General features: G+C 38.6%; 1 long non-coding RNA gene across 2 annotated transcripts in view; it reads right to left on the reverse strand.

Moving 5' to 3' along the window:
* The window catches only part of LOC112133082 (uncharacterized), a 297570-nt gene that overhangs the window by 209996 nt on the left and 70934 nt on the right, over positions 1-16640 (reverse strand). The window contains exon 3 of one of the 2 annotated variants that reach the window (XR_002914749.3): positions 13922-14436. The exons of the other annotated variant lie outside the window; for it this stretch is intronic. This is a non-coding gene — a long non-coding RNA (uncharacterized LOC112133082). Of the gene's footprint in view, positions 1-13921; positions 14437-16640 lie in introns of those variants that run through there. 2 annotated transcript variants of the gene reach the window in all.

Below are 16640 nucleotides of genomic sequence, written 5' to 3' on the forward strand. Positions count from 1 at the left end.
GATGTTTGTAGGTTACACACAAATACTATGCCATCTTACATCAGAGACATAAGCAGTCACAGATTTTGGTATTTGCAGGGTGTCCTCAAACAAATCTCCCACAGATGCCAAGGGAAAACGGTGTGTGTGTGTGTGTGTGTGTGTGTGTGTATGTATATATATATATTTTATATATATAATATATTATATATACACAATACTATATATTTTATATATATATACACACACATGCATGTATATGTATGTATCCACATACATATACACACTTACACATTGTATGTATCTACATACCCCACACACATACACATTATAGTTATTTGTCACTTAATGACAGTGATATGCTCTGAGAAATGTATCATTAGATGATTTTGTCATTGTGTAAACATTAGAGTATACTTACAAAAACCTAGATGCTATAATTTACTACATACAGAGACTACATGGTATAGCCTATTGCTCCTAGGTTACAAACTGTACAGCATGTTACTGTACTGAATATTGTAAGCAATTGTAACACAATGTTAAGTGTTTATGTATCTATACATAGAAAGAAACAGCATAAAGACAATGTGAAACATTTAAATATTGTACACCTGTGAAGGGCAGCTCCGTTATAATCTTCTAAGATCATCATATATGCAGTTGTTGATTGAAACATCATTATGTGGTACATGACTGTACCTATGTAAAGGCAAGGAGGAAAGAGATAGAAGGATGATTTTAGGAAACTGGTTCACACCACCGTGGGAGCTGGCAAGTTCAAAATCTATCAGGCAAGCAAGCAGGCTGAAGATCAGGTAAGAAATGTTGCAGTCTTGAGATTGAAGGCTGGAAACGTAGGCAGGATTTCTATGTTGCAGTCTCTGGGCAGAGATCCCTTCTTGTTGGGAAACCTCAGTCTTCACTCTGGAAGTCTTCAACTGATTTCACAAGGCCCATCCACATTATGGAGGATAATCTACTTTACTTACTATCAACTGATTGTAGATATTAATCACATCTACAAAGTACCTTCACAGGAACATCTAGACTCATACTTTACCAAACAACTGGTCACCATAGTCTAGCCAAGTTGACATAAAAATTTCACCCTCAAAGCCACAACTCTGCCAGCTCTCAGAAAGCCCCTATGACAGATGAAACAAGAAGGCTCTTGGCTTTGAAAATGCCAAATTCTTTGGCCACATTTCCAGACTCTGGCAAGGGGGAGACACATTCTGGGCAAGAGAACTACCAGTTTGTAAAATGTTAACAAGATGCAAACCAGCCAGGAATGGCCTTCTAACTGGGTGATTCACACATGCAGGGCAGGGCTACCTGGGCAGCACCTTCTCAGTGCATTCCTGCACCACAGGCGTAGTCCCCCTGCCCATGCACGCTGCACCTTCTTGGTGGTGGGGGAAAACCTAACCACAAACGATGAAAAGGAGCTCTTGTATCATTAGGAGGGACTCTTGCCACACCTGCCACACCTGGCTAGACCTGGACAAATGGATTCCATTGTCAGGTTGTTGTAAATGTTTTTCCAGCCCCAAGCCGTGCATCCTTTCTGCTTAGTTGCATTTTGGTGTCATGGGAAAGCACTCACATACCCTCACATACCCCTTCCTTATGTGGGCCAAGGAGAAGTGCCTGGAATAGGCTGTGGGAGCCCTGGCCTGGGTGCCCATCTCTCCACAGCCTGGCACTGGCTGAAGCTCTGGCAACACTGCTGATTTAACGTGATGTCTGCGTCACAGCCCAGCCTGAGAAACCACGCCATCCTTTTAATATTGTATTTTTCCTTTTTAAACAAGGAATCTGTTGTCTTCTCCAGACATGGAACATCTTTCTACTTTGGAGGTTGCTCACACTCTCATGACTGGAGTCAACTGCAGGCTCAGTGCAGGTTGTTTTATTTTTCATTCCCTCATCGGTGAACAATGAATGCTAGAACCAACCCACAGAGTCCTTGTGACAGTTCCATAACATACTGGAGACAAAGTGCATGACATATAGTGTGTGCTGAACATCTTCTTCCTTCCCCTTCCCTATCATCTATGTAACATTCTTGCTGCAATGTAACGCCCCATGTATTGTCCCATTGGCTCATAGGACAGCCCCTTGAGAGAAGCACTGATGGTCCCCGGCTGGAAGAAGTGGAAACTGGGAGTCATTTTGCCATCCTTCTGGATTTGGGATGGATGGTAGGAGCACCTGCTTTGTTCCCAAATTCATGCATTAGCTAGCACACTTGTGCCTTTTTGTTTTGCAATATCCCACAGATTAGGCGAAACAGGGGAAATGGTTGTCAGGGGATATAACACCAACCAACCAGGACAGGCGGGCAAGAGAGAGCTCTGGGGCTGCTGTGGGTGAGGCCTGGGCACAAAACAGGGCCACAGAAGAGGCCAGAGATACAAAGTTCAGGGCCAGGATTGGAGTGGGTGGTGCAGGGCAGCTGAGAAGAGGAGTTAGGACCTGAGCCAATGGACAGAGGGGAGGAAGAAAAGGCCACCTTACCCAGGAGGAACTAATTGTATGAGATTCTATAAACATGTCATCAGGAGAGAGGAAGGTGGATGGGAGAGGAGCTGCGTCAGAAGAAAGGCAGCTCCTCCACCCTGGACACTGTGTCTAAGCCACCATTGTCTCTTGCCTGGAATATTACAACAGCCTTTCAACGGTCTGCCTGCTTTCAATCTTGACACAACCTTGGCCTCCACAGAGCAGCCAGAGAGGCTGTAAAGACATGAGGCAGCTGCTCCTCTGCAAAAAAACCCTGCAGTGATTCTTCCCCAAGAGAACCCAAAGTCCTCACAGAGCCCTTGCAATGCTCTCTGGGGTCCTTATGATCTGCCCTTCCCGTGTACTCACTCTACTCCAGCCAAACTAGTCACTGGACTGACCACACGCATACAGGCACATGCCCGCTGTCTGAGGGCCTCTGCCCTGGCCACTCCTCCACCAGAAATGCCCTTTCCTCAGACATCCACTGGGTGAACTCCATTGCCTCCTTCAATCCTGATCATATCCAGTATTCCCAATGAAGTCTACCCAGCACATTGGATTTCCTACCGCAAATTTCCCCTGCCCCGCAGTCTCAATTTCCCTTACCTGCTCTTCTTTCTCTTTTTCGTCCATACATATTTTTTAAAATTTTGTTTACTTTTTATCATCTGTATTTCATTGCTAGAATGTAAAAGCCTCACAAAAGCAGGAATTTTTATCTGCTTTGTTCATGACTGTCTCTCAAGATCTGAGAATGGTCCCTGGCCGATAGCGGGTGCTCCATAAACATGTGATTAAGGAATGAATGAATAAATGAATGAGCCAATGAATAAAAATGGCCTTGGAACCAGATAGATCCTGGTTGCTCTTGCTTTTGTTTTATGTAATTTCAACTTTATTTTGGATTCAGAGGGTATGTGTGTGCAGTTGTTACCTGGGTATATTGAGTGATGCTGAGGTTTGGAGTACTGAGAATAGGACCCAATAGATAGCTTTTAAGTCATTGTGCCCTCCCTCTCTCCTTTCACTCTCTAGAGGTCCCAGTGTCTATTGTTGCCACTTTATTCCCATTTGTACCCAATGTTTAGCTCCCACTTATAAGTGAGAATATGTAGTATTTGGTTTTCTGTTTTTACGTTCATTCACTTAGGGTAATGGCCTCCAACAGCATCTGTGTTACTGTAAAGGACATTATTTCTTTCTTTTTGTTATTGGGTAGTATTCCACGCTGTAGATATACCACATTTTCTTTATCCAATCCACTGCTGATGGGCACCTAGGTTGATTCCATGCCTTTACTATTGTGAATAGGGTGCCGATGAACATACAAGTGCATGTGTCTTTTTGTAGACCCTGGTTTAAATCCCTAATCTCCACTACCTTTGTGTTTCTCCACTCGGGGAGGTATATTAAACTTTCCTCAGTGGTAGGATTGCTACCTGCAGTTTTCTGACACTCAGCATGTGTTGTGTTAAAGATTCCACCTTAAGGATAGAGTCTGGAGGTGAAATAGCATTAGAAGGAGTTATCAGGGCTTTGTCTTCAGATTTAACATCGACAGCAAGTTTGCTGCTACAAAACTGCTGTTTTGTAAGTAGAAAATTGTTATTTTCCTTGAATTTGTGCTAATATCCGGCCTCTGGAAAATCTTTCATAAAAGGCAGGAAAAGGAGCCCCTGATACTTGTTTCCCGGGGAATCCTTCCCCCAGGAAGGATTATACTCTCCTTATACTATCCAGCCAGAGTCACCTCTTTGGACTGTCGCTAGAATCCTGCAGAGCAAAGAAAGCAAAAAGGTTTAAAATGGGGGGACGTGGAGAGAGGCTTTAGCAGCCTGGGAGGAATTCTGCAGAAAGAAAGTGACTGTTGTCCTTCCTTCTGAAGCTCCTTTTTGTTGCCCAGTCTGGCTGGAAGCAGCAGGGTCTGAACCTCAGCCAAGGGACAAAGGGCTTTTTTGGCTAAGAGAAGTATAATTGTGGTCATGATGGGCCAAAACAGGAGGGAAGCATTTTATGGGGTAACAGGGCCTCTCAACTGTCAGAATTGGTGCCTGCAGGATGTAATGTAATTCTGTAAGCACTTACTAAGCACCTGCTTTGTTCCAGGCATACTCACATGATTAAGAGACAATCCCAGGGCCCAGAGGATTCCCAAATTACTAGAGGACTCATTAATTCCATTTATTCATTTATTTATGTAATATCTTACTTCTTTGGCCATATAATTCAGTAATTAAGAACAAAGGCTTGAAATAAGAGAGTCAGGTTTATTCATTCATTCAATAAATATTTATTCAGTGTCTACTTAGGGCCCAACACTGTTCACAGCCTTAGAGAGAAAAAGGCAGACAAAATATAGATCCCTACCCTCAAGGACATTGATTGGTCGGGGCTTGTGGAGGGAGAGAGACAATGAACAATAAGCATAACAAATAAATTGCATAGTATGTTAGAAGCTGACCAGTGCTATGGGAAACAGAAAACACAGAGCAGGGCCAGGGGCCCGGGAATTTCGAATGCCATGTTCAGTAAGGCTGTCAAGGTGAACCTCACTGAGAAGCCCACAGGTTAGCAGAGACCAGGAGCAGTGAGAGAGTTGGGCGGGCTTGTGGACATGGCGTAGGGGAGGGAAAGCAATGCAGAGACGGGGACAGCTAGACACAAGGCCCTAAAGAGAGGCCATGCCTGTTCTGTCCAGGGCCAGCGAGGAAGCCCAGGAGGTAGGCAAAGAGTGGGAGGGGAGAGTAGTAAGAGAGCTAAGGCTGGGGCAGAGTATGCAGGGCCATAATGGACATGGTAGGGTTTCTGCCTCTATTGAGCGACATGAGTAGCCCTGGCAGGGTTTTAGAAGACAAGTGCCAGGATCTATCTCATATTTTAACAGAATCACTCTTGCGACTATGGTGGGAATAGACCTTAAGTGTATAAAGCTGGGGGCAGGGAGACCTACTAGATGGCCGTTGCAGCAATCCTGGGGAGAGGTGACAGCAGTTCAGGCCAAAATAGTAATAGTGGAGGTGATGAGAAGTGGTTGAATCCTGAATATGTTTTGAAAGCTGAAACAATTTTCTATGAATTGACTCTAGGGACTCCAAGAGAAAAGGACGAGTTGATGATAAATTGTAAGGTTAGCGGCCTGGGCCAATCAGGACTATTAAAGAGGTCCATTAAAGTGTGATCTTGGACATGTCTCTAAACTTCCATATTCTTCTTTGTAAAATGGCAAATAATGATATCAACATTACAGGGCTTTCATGAGTATTAAAAGAGATAATATAGCAAATCATTTGGCTTGTGAAGAGGGCACACAATAAAGGTAGATAACCAACTAATTAATCTTACAGCATGTTCAAGGCACCAGAACAACACTTTGAGGGATTTTGACAAAGATGGAACATGCATGAGGTGGAATAGGGGGTGACTGAAATGAATAAGGAGACTGCAGTTTTATTCTCATGACTACTCCTCACCACTTTATTACCTTTAGTAAGTCTCTTAGCCTCACTCTACCTCTATTTCTCAATATATAAAACAAGAGGGAAGTTGATCAACATCAAAGATCTGCAAGCAAATCCACCATGTGTTTTTGCAAATAAAGTTTTATTGCAATGCAGTCATGCTCATTTTTCTATGTATTGTCTATGACAGCTCTCATGCTACAACAGCATGGTTAAATAGTTATGACAGAGACTGTGCAGCCTCCAAAGGTTTAAATTACATCTGGCCAAGTACAGAAAAAGTTTGCAGGCTCTGGTCTAGAGTGTTGTTTTTCACATAGTTGTTAGATACAGACATGACATGGCTAGGCATAGATGTGCCCATAGACAGAGAGCATGAAATCTGTTTCTTCAGATGAAGTCTTAGCCAGAAGCCTAATATATAACAGAATAAGTGTGGCTCTGGCCTGGCTGATGAGTAGAAGGGGTAGGAGAGATATGAACGGTGTCGATTCTATCTCAGGCTCTGACCACTCTCACATCCTGGGTCAACCCTGAGGCACCTTCTCTTCATCCTTGGGATGAAACACAGTTTGAAAGACAGGAATCTCAGATCATCTCTAGGGGGCTATTCCAGGCCTCTACTTATCAAGGAGACCATGCCAAATAAACTGTATAGATTGGATAACACTTATGTTAAAAGTCTTAAAACTGGTTTTTCAGTTTTGAGAAATGAACTGAGAAGTTAATTTTATACTGGGTAAGGTCAAAATTCACTTCTTGTTGTGGCACACATTTTCAACTTCGCGAGCTAGAGAGTGGTAGCATTTCCACATTCCTGGCTTCTCCCTAATGACCAATTAGGATATTAAGTGTCTGCCTATTACTTTGTCTTAATATAATGGAACCCCTGAACATTTTCAACTTCAATCGATTTTGACTTTTCTAATAAACTTCCATGAGGAAGAATCTTCCCTAATCTAACTTCTACTATTTTTCTTCAGACTTGGATACCTGTGTGTTATAGATTGAATGTTGTGTCCCCTCAAAATTCATATGTTGAAGCCCTAATTCCCAATGTGATGGTATTTGGAGATGGACCCTTTGGGAAGTAATTAGAGTTAGATGATTTCATGAGGGTGGGGTCCTTATGTTGGATTATTGTCCTTATTGGAAGAATCAGCAGAGAGCTTGCTTCCTTTTCCTCTTTCTCTTTGCCATGTGAGGACACAGCAAAGATGGCTCTCTGCACCCCAGGAAGAGAGACTTCACCAAATCAGCCGTCACCCTGATTATGGACTTCTAGCCTCCAGAACGGTAAGAAAATAAATTTCTGTTATGTAAGGCACCCAGTCTATGGTATTTTGTTACTAAGACACTGTACCTCCAGTCCAATGAGCTTACCAATTAGTCTCTCACCTCCCCATTCAAATAATCCTTGCAAATCCACATCTCACAAGAAATGTTGCTGACTTAACTGATGCTCTCTCTTTAACGCTAGTCCAAAATTGACAACCACCTGTTGGTCAACATCAACAGGCTCTCCCACACAAATATTCTATCACTAATGTCCAAAATAAAATTAACCACCCCCCATTTCCTCCTCCATACTCATCTTCCCTTGCTCACGTCTATTAATGTCACCATCATTCTCCCAGTCACCTAAATTAGCGCACTTAAGATTCTATTTTATACCCCTGACCCTCTGCCCCACAAACACAATCAACAGTATTTATTTTATCTCCATTATATATTTTTGCATTCATCTCATCTACTTCATTTCCACCACCATTTTCTAGCTCAAATCTTGGTCACCTCTCCCTTTATTATATTAGTCTTCTAATTCATGTCCCTGGTTTCAATTACTCTCTCTTCAAGTCCTCTTTCACAAGACTTCCAGATAAATCATTTTAACTGCAAATCTGATGATATCATTCCTCTATTCTCCATTGCTGGTATAATAAAGCCAGACATTTGTTTCTCATTTTAACCTAAATTTGAATTCTATCTACCTTCTTATCTTTAATTCACACTATTCCTCTTTACATACTTGACATGCAAATTTGAAGGAGATAGTCACTCTCTACTAAACCTTGCACTTATTTTCCTCTGGCTTCTTCCTGTACTACCTCTTTGAGCTTTGCTGCATGTCCAAATCTTCCAAGGCCCAATCAAGCTCTTTTACTTGATGGTGTCTCCTCTGGTCCCCTCTCCCTGTCTTTCAAATACTCTCAACATTTTAACATTCACTTAAATATATATACACTTATGTATGTATGTATATATATTTATTTAATATATATATTTAATATATATTTTGTATATATTAAATATATATATACACACACACACATACATACACATACCATTCCTATGACAAAAAGATTCTTTATAGGTAATAAATGGTGGGTATTCTAAATATTATTATCATCTTCATCTATACATGTTTGATATAAAGTGTCTCCTAATAACAGAGCATGGCAGAGATGGCTTACTCTTCACCCAAAATTTCTGCTCTTTCTTCTACAGAATAGAACTATCTCTGGGAAGGAGCTGCCCAGCCAAGGACTACACTTCCCTTGCCTTTTTGCATCAGTGAGGGACCAACTGACTAGTCTTGCATTGGAATATGAATATAATTGATGTATGTCCAGGCGATGGTGATTAAGATGTGGATGTTGCTTTTCTACTCTCTTGTTTCCTTTCTACTGGCTGGAGGCAGAGAACTCTGAGATCTTAGGAAAATTGCAGAACCCCAAGATTGGGAGAGTCTGTGTCTCTGAATCACTATTTGAAGGGAAGTTGTCTATGAAGCAGAAACACCCCCATTAGATTCTCAACTGAGAAGGAAATAAACTTTTCTTACATTAAGCCACCAAAATTTGGGAGTTTACTTGTTAGAGAACTTAGTATTATCTTAATGAACAGAATATGCTAAATGCTGAAGGTACCAGGGATAAACAATAGGCAGGTAAAATTTAGAACACAGTCAAAATCTATCCATTATAAAGATGTAGTTAAAATGTTGAGAGTATTTGAAAGACAGGGAGAGGGGACCAGAGGAGACACCATCAAGTAAAAGAGCTTGATTGGGCCTTGGAAGATTTGGACGTGCAGCAAAGCTCAAAGAGGTAGTACAGGAAGAAGCCAGAGGAAAATAACGGTAAGGTTTCAGTAGAGAGTGACTATCTCCTTCAAATTTTCATGTCAAGTATATAAAAGGGAATAGTGAGAATTAAAGATAAGAAGGTAGACAGAATTCAAATTTAGGTTGGAATGAGAAAAAAGAGTCTGGCTTTATTATACCAGCAATGGAGAATAGAGGAGTGATATCATCAGATTTGCAGTTAAAGAAAATTTATCTGAAAGTCTTATGAAAGAGGACTTGAGGAGAGAGTAATTGAAACCAGGGACATGAATTAGAAGACTAATATAATAAAGGGAGATGTGACCAAGATTTGAGCTAGAAAATGGGAATAGAAATGAAGTAGATGAGATGAATGCAAAATATATAATGGAGATAGAAAAGTAAATACTGTTGGAAATAATATTTAATATGTTATTTCCAACACAAAGATATATATAATAAATATATAATATATTATATAAAATATATAATAAATCTATTATATCATATATTATTAATATAATGTATAATTTATATAATATAAATAATATATGATATTGTAGATAATATAATAATATATATTATTTCCAACACAAATAATTTAATGATAATTATAATTTAAAGATAATAGTAAGTATTTTTGAGATGAGGAAGGTTTGTTTCATAATATTAAGAAATGGTAATTATAAAAGTGCCAGGTACAGTGGCACACAACTGTAGTCCCAGCTACTTGTGAGGCTTGAGGCAAGAGGGTCACTTGAGCCCAGAAGTTTGAGGCTATAGTGCTCTATGATCATGCCTGTGAACAGCCACTGCACTCCAGCTTGGGCAACACAGTGACACCCCGCCTCTAAAAATATTAATGATAATAATAAAAGCAACACTCATTGAGCATTGACTATAAAATGGACTAAGGACTTCACATACAAGGTTACTCAAGTTTATAAGTTGTTGAATGAGGTTTTAAACCCAGACCTACCTGTCTCTAAAGACCATGTTTTATCCATTACTAGTTTAGGCTTTCCTTCATGTTATAGAGCTAAAATACACATAACAATAGAAGTTAATATTTAAGAAGTCCTTCCTATTTGCCAGCCTCAAGTTTATACTTTACATGTATTATGAAATTTAATCTACAACACACACACACAAACACACACATGCATATATACATACATAGGTATGTATACTATGTGTATACATACAAATATATGAATATATACATATATCCACATATCTGTATGTATATTTACATATATACAGTTTACCCTCGAACAATGTGGGGGCTGGGGATGCTGACCCCCCCACATAGTCATAAGTCCCAATATGATTTTTAACTCCCCACAGACTTAACTACTAATAGCCTACTGTTGACTGGAAGCCTATTGAAAACATAAAGAGTCAATTAACAAGTATTTTGTATGTTACATGTATTATATACCGTATTCTTACAACATAGGAAGCTAGAGAAAAGAAAATATTATTTAGAAAAGTGTAAGAAAGAGAAAATATATGTACTATTCCTTGAGTGTAAGTGGATCATCATAACGGCCTTCATCCTTATTATTTTCATGTTAAGCAGGCTGAGGAGGAGGAGGACGGCAAAGACAAAGGGCTAGTCTTACTGTCTCGGGGGTGGCAGAGGTGGAAGCAAATTCATATATAAGTGGACTCGCACAGTTCAAACGCATGTTGTTCAAGGATCAACAGTACGTATAATAGAATGATAATCTATAGTGTATATATGTCTGTATATATGTATATACCATATAGTAAGTACCATTATCATGTTCTTTATCCAGATGAGGAAACTCAAGCCCAGACAGACTGACTTATTTTTCAAGGTCTCAGTGAGCAAATGGTCCTGCAAATGTGAACTTCGGCAGCCAGAACACTAAGGACAAAGGTTTGCCACCTGGTAAGTCTTTGTGTTTGCCGTCCTGTGTGTCTCTGCTGACACGAGACCACGAGGTCATTAAGCACCAGAACCGTGCTGTATTCATTATTATATTCCCCATACCTAACATTGCCTGGCACACTTCAATAAATATTTGTTGAATGGAACTGACGAAGTTCGGGGAGAATTGTTACCAAAGTAGAACTAGCATTTAGAGTCTGTGAGATTAGAGGAGGAGTAGCAATTTCTGCCAGAAAAAGAAAACAGCTTGGCATTTCAAGAAGCAAATTAAAGTCCAAATGTTTAGTGAACTCCTCAGTGTTTGTCTTCTTGGGGAACTTCTGCGTTTCCGGCAGTGGGCCACCGCTGGAAAACTACATGCAGTAAGGAGGTCACTCTATCTCACCCAGGCTGTCGAGAACAACCTTATAACCCTCTCATTGTGTACCTTTCAGCCAGACACTGCTCAAGGACTCCAGAAACAGAAAAATGCTTTGATTATATTGGAAGTTTGAGGAATATGTTTGAGAAAGAGTTAAATCCCGGGTCTTCAAAAGCTCATCTTTTATGTTTGAAGCATTAAAAAATAATGAGGCCAGTGTGAAGAAGGTCATAAGATTTCTTAATGAGGTGACCTAGATTCATAAGCATAAAATGAATAATTAAGATTTGTGAGGAGGCATTAGGTAATACAAAGCATGGTCATATATAGTATCCAAATTAGACCCAATCCAAATCTTACTTGCTTTTTTTTTTTTTTAAGTGAAAGGCAGTGGGTTTGCATTTGGTTGTTGGCTTTTGATTTTGTTGTTGTCATTGTTGCTGTTATGTTTGTTTTCAAAGAACTGCTATTTAAATTTTCTGTGAAGATGGTATATTGTGTTCACACTTTGTTTCTCTTTTCCAAACAATAGAACTGACAAAGAAAAATATGCATATGTGTGGATGCACGCATGCACGCATATGCAAAAAGACATAGGAATAAAGGGGGAGAAAAGATGACTTCTATCAAATAAGGAAGGGAACAAAGACACAAATGAGTGAGACAGAATATAGTCAAGGGCCAGGCATGGTAGCTCATGCCTGTAATCCCAGCACTTTGGGAGGCCAAGGCGGGTGGATCACTTGAGGTCAGGAGTTCAAGACCAGCCTGGCCAACATAGCAAAACCCCATCTCTACTAAAAATACAAAAATTACCCAGGTGTGGTGGCACACACCTGTAATCACAGCTACTTGGGAGGCTGAAGCAGGAGAATCACCTGAATCCAGGAAGCAGAGTTTGCAGTGAGCTGAGATCAGACTACTGCACTCCAGCCTGGATGACAGAAGTAGACTCTGGCTCGAAAGAAAAAAAAAATACAATGTGAGAAATCAAGAATATAGCCAACAGCCTCCTGGTCTCTGCAACTGGGGCCCAGCAGTGGGGCAAAGGGTTCAGGTCCCACAGAGTGATTATCATAAAACTTAAGCCATCCAAGATGGACAATCAGGACTAGGCTCACTGCTTAGAGCTAGTGGCTATACATATAAGGTTTTCCCACTTGTAAATAAAGGGGAAAATCCCTGCTTCCCAGCCCTACATGGAGCTATGAATTTTAGCAGGCTTCAAGCCCAAGAGGGACTGGAGGGCACAGTCACTACCTCACAATTAGAAATGGAACAAGCTGATTTGGAGACTGGCTTTACAACATTCCCATTATTGTTGTGTGTGAAACAGGATGTCTGAAATGCTATGGTGAGACCTAGAGACCTATATGGGCCTGAAGGCAAGGGGAAGACAATTTTTAAATCATTAGATAGGACAGAATTAATATAGATAGAGACAGAAAAGAATGAATAAAATTCTCTCATTTAACCCTAGCCCTATTTCCTAGCCTAACCCTAATAGAATAGAAACCAGGAATCAGAAATGCCAGATACCTCTGACATTGGAGATAAAGTGAAACAAAGAATAAAGGTGTGTGTGAGAAGCAGTTCGACTCTTAGGACACCTCATAAACCCCAAATGAGATAACTACTCTCCTCATTTCCACTTACATTCAGGGCCTCAAAAGATGAAGTTTATCACTTGAACCGTGGAATCCAAAGCCTCTGGACTCAGTGATACCAGGTACAGCTGAAGGAAGAGGGCAGAACTAAAAATGCTCAAAAGGAGAGCCCAGCTCCCTTTTTCACTCAACTCCCAGAAGGACATCATCTAGGTTTATAAGCCCAGGCAGTAGCCTTGAGGATTCTGGACTATTGACCCCAGGTGAAAAGACACGTAGTTACTGGACTACTAGTGATTCTGCAAGGAACTAGTTGACTCTCTGCTTGGTACCCAGTAGTGAAGCCCATCACTCAGAAAGTCCTTGCCCCATGTATTGGTCATTCAATGAACTTTTAAGTGCCTCACATCTCAATATAAATGGACAGCAAAAAAAATTGTCAGTTTTTTGAAGAATACTTCCAACATAATAGATAGATGAAAATAATTGTTTAAAAGTATCAAAAAATAGAGAAAATGCAGTAAGAATGAAAGTTTTTAAAATGTCTCAAAGAGGTAAAACATATTACATTCATGAGACAGGAACAAATACTATTTGGACAATGAGGAAAAAAAGAGCTCTTTGAAATTAAAAATATGACAGCAAAAATTTTAAATCCAATGTAGTATTCGAAAGATAAATCTGAAGAAATCTCCTAGAACCAAAGTCCAAAGAGCTAAAAATAGGAAATTTTTAAAAATAAAGGATCTGTTTAGGAGGACCAACAGCTAAATATTAGGAGTTCCAGAAAGAAAGATTAAACATAGGGAAAGAAATAATAACGAAACAGTACAAGAATTTCCCATGATTAAAGGATATGGGTCTAGAGATTAAAAGACCCCATTGGTGTCTAGTACACTCTGAGCACAAGAAATGAAAACAAACTCTCACCAGGGCATAGTATTATAAAATATTAGAACAGTGAAGGTTAATAAAAGACTTAGGGTCCGTACAGGAGAAAAATATACAATTTTACATACTCATGCATCAGAGTGGCACTGAACTTTTTTAAAGGAACACCAGATTCTACAAGACCATGGAGAAATATCTTCAAATGTGAAGATAGGGGTAGTGATTTTAAACTTAGAAGTCTATACCAGGGAAAATCATCAACCAAATGTGAAGGTCAAAAGAAGAATTTTGTAAACTGGCAATATCTTTAAAAATTATCTGCCATGAATTCTTTATTTTTTAAACTTTTATTTTAGGTTCGAGCTACATGTGAAAGTTTGTTATATACATAATCTCATGTCATGAGAGTTTGTTGTACAGATTATTTCATCACCCAGGTATTAAGCCTAGTACCCAACAGTTATTTTTTTCTGCTCCTCTCACTCTTCGCGCCCCCCCACTCTCAAATAGACCCAGTGTCTGTGGCTCCTGTCCTTGTGTTCACGCCATGAATTCTTATTCAGAAAGAAGATGAAGGGTGTGTTCTACCAAACAAAGCCATTAACCTAAAAAGAGAAAGCAAGGAATGAAAAACTAACCTGAACTCCAACCCAGGAGAGATGCAAAGGTAAGGTAATTCTCATGATGATGGTAAAGGATGTCCCTGGTCAATAGCTGCTCTCAAAGATGTAAGCCTTCAAAAAAAACAAACCTGTCTTTGTCTGATTATTCCACTCACCTCCACCTGTGATATATTGCCTTAATTTCTCTGAATATACTGAAAAAATGATTGCACTGTGTGAGTTTTAGAATGAATTAAGGATAGGTACATGGAAAAACTAAGCAAATAAAGTGAAGAATGTATTAACTCTAGAGTAAATAATATATAAACTATATGCATACACATGCCAACAAAAAAAGTTGATCCTAGTACCTTACCTTGCTCAATGGTGAATATTTACATACCATAATGTAAATACTTTTTAAAACACAAATGTAATACAACTATATCGGGAGAGGTAGAGATAAGTACCCATCTTCCAAAGTAAACATTAAATAGATACTATCAAAAACAGAAAAAAAATAGCAGCACATTAACATATACAAGTGAAAAACCAAGAAATAGCAATATGTTCATGTTATTTGGAAATACGGAAGTAAATACAAAAAGAAACACTAAAAGATTTGAAATGGGTTGCCTCTGGGTACTGGTAATTTGGAGTGGATCCTAATATTGTAGAACTATTTGACTTTAAAAACATTTTCTCATGATGCTATAAAATCAAATTAAATTTAAAAGGAAAATATAAAAATGTATCAATGTGATGTACTACATTAAAAATATAAATAAAAACAATAGGTACAGGAAAAGCATTCAACATAACAAAATGACAAAATGTTCATTTGTTAATTCATGACAAAATGCTTATCAAACAAGCAGTAAATATAATTTATTTAACTAAAAATAACTGCAAATATATTTAATATAATGTATCCTTAGAAGCATTCAAATTAAGTGAAGAAATAAAATAAAGCTGTCTTCTTTTTGACTTCCATTTGAGGCCCTAGATAATGCAATAAGGAAAGAAATAAGAGGTATAAAATTAGAAATGAATAAATTATTATTTCTCCCAGTAAAATTTTCTCATAGAAACCCAAAGATAATTTATAGAACTATTTAGAACTTTTTTAGAAGTTCAGCAAGATTTGTAGATACAAGATCTATATACCAAACTCAATAAGAAATTCTGGCATAAGTGTAAAAATAAAGATCTCTTTAAAAATGTTTATCACATCATGTTTGTAACAAGAAAATGTTAGAAACCACTTAAATGTTCACCAGCAGAAAATTATTAAATTCTATAATATTATAAACACAATAAAAATGAACTAGAACTAGAACTAGATATGTTCAAATGAATAAATCTCAAAATGTAACAAAAAAGTCAAATGTTAAAAATAGAATGTTGATATATTTAAATTTGAAAAATACACTATTAATATCTATACATTAGAATAGTTACAATGTTAGTGTTAGGTTTAATTGCTAGGCATAAAGACCGAAGAAATAACAACAAACATGACAGCCTGTTTTTCTCTCATGTAAAATATATGCAGAGAGATAGACCATCCAAGGTTTATATATGGCCAACCCACAAGATAATCAGTCTCAGCATTCTTCCATCTGTCTCTCTGCCCTTCTCGGACAATGTCTTTCATCCTAGGATCCTAGATGCTTGCTATAACTCTAACCATTATATCAAAGTTCCAGTGGCAGGATGGAGAAAGAGGCAAAGGAGATGTTTTTCTTTATTTGTAAGGAGATTTCCTTCTAGTTACACACAACACAACTACCCAATATTAATGGCCAAATCTTAGTACTACAGTATTTCGAGGGCAACTGGGAAACATACTGTTCTCTTTAAAAATCTAGATTTACCTGTTCCAAAGAAGAGAAGAATAGATTATGGTAAGTGATTAGGTAATGATAAACACCCAATTCACAATAATATTCTAATGGGATTCAGCAATTATCTCTGATGAATGACAACATAAAACGGGATGGAAAAGAAACACAGAGGGGTTCAACTGTACTTCTGATTATTTACTTCTTAATAAATATTATTTGAAGCAAATATTTCAAAAATATTAAGATGACATAGTGAGGTGGTAATTCTGTGAATATTTGTCATATTTATTTTTGCTTTCTCCATATTTTTAATATTCCATGTAATTAAAAAATTAACAATGTTCAAATGGTCAATTTTGC

The sequence above is a fragment of the Pongo abelii genome, chromosome 3 (assembly GCF_028885655.2).
Source record: "Pongo abelii isolate AG06213 chromosome 3, NHGRI_mPonAbe1-v2.0_pri, whole genome shotgun sequence".
Taxonomy (NCBI): Eukaryota; Metazoa; Chordata; class Mammalia; order Primates; family Hominidae; genus Pongo; species Pongo abelii.